The following is a 4,919-nucleotide window of genomic DNA, read 5'->3' as shown; positions in this document are numbered from 1 at the left end:
CTCTCTCTCTCTCTCTCTCTCTCTCTCTCTCTCTCTCTCTCTCTCTCATTCTCTCTCTATCTTGTTCATTCTCTTCTGGTCTCTCTGGCTGCTTGCCTCTAGCCCTCATGTCTTTACTCTGAGCTGGCCTTTCTCCCTCCTTCCCCGAATAAACCTCTTGTACTAGTTGCCTGGTGTAATCTCTTTAGCAGCACACCTTGGCAAGGGCCCAACAAAGGTGCTTCCCCACTCCCACCCCACAAATGTTATCCTAACATTACTACGATGTTTGTGTGTGTGTGTGTGTGTGTGTGTTTCTCTCTCCTGGTGTCTAGCCACACCGAACCCTACTAGTCCTCTCCACCCTCAACAACAACAAGTGGATACTTTCTGGTCCACCAATCTTTGGATCCTATCCATCACTGGCAGTTGGTAAGTTATTCAATGTTTCTCTGAGTCTTTGGTGGAGGCGCCTGCCTCGGACCAATTTCCTTGGGTGAGGCTTCATTTTTTTCTGAGTACGGTTTTCACCCTCTGGCTCTTTGACCCTGGCCCTTGCACAGTGAAGGTGACGACTCACTGGGCAGCTTGTGCCTTCTCTGTTCAGTCTTCCCCAAGTCCTTGGGATGCCTTAGAACTTCGGGTTTGGAACCTCTCTGTAGTTCACCTGTGGGAACTGTGTCATACATCTCCTTATTCCCTTTGGGATGTCTTTCTTTGGAGAACCTCGGACCACCCTTTTCCAGTCGAATCTGTATATGATGGTGACATTTTAAGGTTACAAAGGTCTATTCAGATTAACAAAAGTGACTTTAAGATTTATGTCTAACTACTTATGTCTTTGGTAACTATGCAACAAGAAGCTCCTAGGAAACTTAGATATGTAACTACATATGTTCGATAAATAAGTATATTTGCTAATCACTATCTATAAACTCGTACGGTCTACTCAGGTTCACAGCAATATTTGTTTAGCTTCTTTCCCTTTTAAGTTTTGGCTCTTTGGATAAACTAAGCCATACAAACTATAATGGTCTATAATGGTGCACTATAAAAGAATCAATAAAGGTATAAGTCTCTCTATGGCCTGTATCTATGCTTAAGAGATGTATTTTTAATATTAGAAGAGCTTCAATTCAAAATCATTATTTTAATAGCAGTCATGCTAAGTACTAATGTAATTAATTACAGGAATAAGCTTTATTTAGCCTCCTGCATATGCTTTCAAAGTTAAGCCTAACTTTGAAACAAGTAACTAAAACCAAGCAAAGGTTGACTATTCAGATGCACTTAATAGATAGAGGGTCCTCAAATGCTTCAGAGGTCTGCAGAAGATGGTATTTAAATTTAATTTAAAAAAAAAAAGCTTTCTGTGATAGAAAGTCAGCTTCTGGCAGCATCCCTAATCTCCTAAGACGATGATGGGCACAGAAGACCCTCTACCTGGAACTTGACTTAGATGTGGTGAAGTTGGTCATTGGATAGAAATCTTCCCTTGATCTTGTCTGCTGACGACATGACAAACTGTGGAAAAAGCAAGACACTGGGCAACTGATTGTCCCACCTTCCCTAGACAAAATAGGACAGTTCCCTTAAGTTTCTACTCCACAGGAAACTCTGTTAGATCGTCTGGCCCTTAAACTCCTTACCTTTATCTTCTGCTATGTACATACGTGCGTGCATGTGCGTGTGCATGTGCCTGTGCATGTGTGTGTGTGTGTGTGTGTGTGTGTATTCCAGCATCCTGGACAGTGAGTGAAACAGCCATGTCTCCCAGGACTTGGCCAGTGTCCCAGTTTTCTTGGGTCTCAGAATTTACCTTGCCTCCAGACAGCAGGAAACAGTCTAAAGAACACAGCGCCTGCCCTCATTCCTGCCTCCCCACCACCCCTTCCTATGCATTCACCTTTTGTAATATACAAAAAGGAGGAACTGTGATTTCTGCACTCCACCAGCCTGCCTTTAGGGACTCAGCTGCAGCATCTTACATTATCACCTGCTGCCAGGGTCACAGATTAAATACAAAACATTCACAAAAAGCCACAAACAATAAAAAGGTATGTGTATTTCTGTCATTACAGATAAGCAAAGTCCTTACATGGTAGCCCTAATTGTATCTTTCAGGGTTGATGAGAAGGTTCCAAGTTTGTGATCAATAATAAAGTGAGCCCATCTAAGTAATAAAACTCTATTGATTCAAAAATCCCTTATAAAAGTAAAAGAAAAGGCATATGAAACTACTGGGCCATTTGATGTTGCATTTGAGAAGCTACTGACTCACTGTCCGTTTCAATGGAAACAGCTGCTGTTCTAGGGACTTCTCACAGTGCTCATTAGATATTCTCCTCTTAACTCTACTTGGACTGTACTTTACTCTTGAAAACAGTTCTGCAGGAATGTAGGCACTGGCAAGCAATTATGACACAAATAGATGGTGTAACTGCGAAGTGAAGGATATTCATCTCTGGGAAGATAGGACCTTTAAAAGACTAACCAAAAAAAAGGATGTGGCGGCGGTGTGGATGAGAATGGTCCCCACCAGGCTCCTAAACTTGAATTCTTAATCAACTTTAAGGACTAGAAGGATTAGGAGATGTGACTTTGTTAGAGGAAATCTGTCACTGGGGGTAGGCAGTGAATATTCAAAAGCCCACACTATGCCCAAGCTGTCTCTCTGTATGTCTTCATGTCTCCATTTGTCTCCTCTGCTTTGACTTCCTCTCCTCTCCCTCTCTCTTTCTCCCTCTCTCTTTTCTTTCTTCTCTCTGCTTTGCCTGCAGATCTGGATGTAAGTTATCAATAATGTTCTAGCTCCAGGGCTGCCTGCTTCCTGCCATGACGATGAACCTCTTACAAGAGTTGCCTTGGTCATAGTGTCTCCTCACAGCAGTAGAATTTCTGTTTTGATACCATAAATTACTAGATAACATGTAAAAAGTCATAATCTCTCAGCATGTGTCTTTGAGTTAGCTATCTTATATCCAAATAGAAAACGATGGCATTAGCATAGTCAACACACCGACACTTCTAAGTAATTCTTGGACTTAACAATGATGTGGCCCTTAGGAAAGTCAGATATGGTTATAGTTTGCCTGATGTTATCCATTTTTAATGCCTTTGTGTATAAATTATCTTGATGATACATCATTAAGCATGAGCCTGGGCATCAATCTCCTTATTTTCTATTAATTTGAAAAGTCTCCTATGTTTACTTATTAGTTTTAAGATCTGGTCCACGCCTTTAATCCCAGCACTCAGCATGCAGAAGTAAATGGATCTCTGTGAATTCAGGCCAGGCTGGTCTATAAAATGACTTCTAAGCCAACTAAGACTACACAGTGAGCTACTCAAAAGCAAACAATAACAAGAAACCAAAACAAACCAAAAAAACAAAACAAACAAACCCGGCACCAGATGTATTGATAGTAGACAAAGAAAATTAATTTAAACATAGCCATTTGATGTTTCCTATAAATCTTTTGATTTATATGCATGTTTCCTTAGTCATATTATATTTCTCATTGATGCCTTTAAGAAACTATTTTTGTATCATTAGCCCTGCCATGTATTGCCAAAGCATATGGTTTAAAATAAGAAGCTACACTCTATAAATGTCTTTTAATAGATTTTACCAGGCAAGACCTTGGAAATCCTTCCTCTTTCTCAGTGAGGGTTGTCTGCCAGACTGTCACTTATATTGTTTCATAATGTCACCATCAATAACAGGTTCTGGTATTGTTGTTCAATATTCTACCACATAGCTAGCTTTGATAATAGAACCTGCTTACATTACAACTTTAAAATATCTTTTTGTTGAGAAGACAGACTCCTGTTCAGCTCTGCTCATTTGTTCCTACAGTAGCATCCTTGATAAGAAGCAGATTTGGCAGCATGTGTTTATGTGCAATGCCTTTTCAAACTGCCACCTTTGAAAATGTGCAGAAAACCCCTGCAATTTAAGCAGAGTAGCTATTTGTTTCAACAGTTTAACCAGAGAGATTATTTACCTCAACAGAAATGTTGCCATCTGTTCACTTTCGCTGAATAATCTTTCACTGATAATGTTTCTTTGGAGGTGGGGGTGGGGGTCTCTGTTTTCTTTTGAGACTTTGAAGAAGCCATGCTGGGGTTGAAGAACAGTAATAGATATGTGGCTATGTGTGCTTTTATTATGAAAATAAATTGTCAGGGAAAGAGAAACCAAGGATTGGGTCCTTTCAAACTTCTCAACTGCTGATGCAGTTTGTAGTAAAGGGTAGCTTGTGAAGCCTGGCAACCTGAACATAAGATGCTGGGTGAGGTGTGGACATAGCCTCAGGAAGAGACTAGGAACCCTTACCTGTCTTCTAAATAATGCTGAACTCCACCATGTTCAAGTAGTGAGTTAAGATGGCTGGGTCCTTTGGGGAAGAACACATGGACTTGAATGGAAGAACTTGAAATGTGTCAAAGGTGAATTCATGTAAAGGCCAGAAAGAGAGAGACTGCCACCCTTGGTTTTACCTATCCTCAGGAGAGAGAGGTGTTTGAGAGAACTCTCCTGTGAGATTAGGGTGATATTTTGATGACTCACCTATGCATATAATGTCTTCTCCCTGTGGTCTTCAACAATCATGGTGAAAAAGGAGCTACTGTGTGCACTGGAGAGACAGATAGAGGTGTGGAGGGGGGATGGGCTGTCTTTGGTTTGTAACAGCTTCTGAGCTAATGAGTCAATTTTTCATTTACCAAGACCCAGCAGCATAAGACAATGCATTGCGTAGTGTAATATCTGCAACTTCTTTAGAGATTAATAGAAATATTAACCGAGATTAATAGTATGTTTATTCTGTGCAATGAAATTTTATCCATGATAAATTGACTGCCTCTAATGTAATACTTTGAGGGAGCTATTCAACCTCAGAGTTATAAGAAAAATTGAAATAATAACTGCCAGCCTA

The sequence above is a fragment of the Mus caroli genome, chromosome 13 (assembly GCF_900094665.2).
Source record: "Mus caroli chromosome 13, CAROLI_EIJ_v1.1, whole genome shotgun sequence".
In the NCBI taxonomy this organism is placed as follows: Eukaryota; Metazoa; Chordata; class Mammalia; order Rodentia; family Muridae; genus Mus; species Mus caroli.
Note: the sequence above shows the minus strand (reverse complement) of the source record.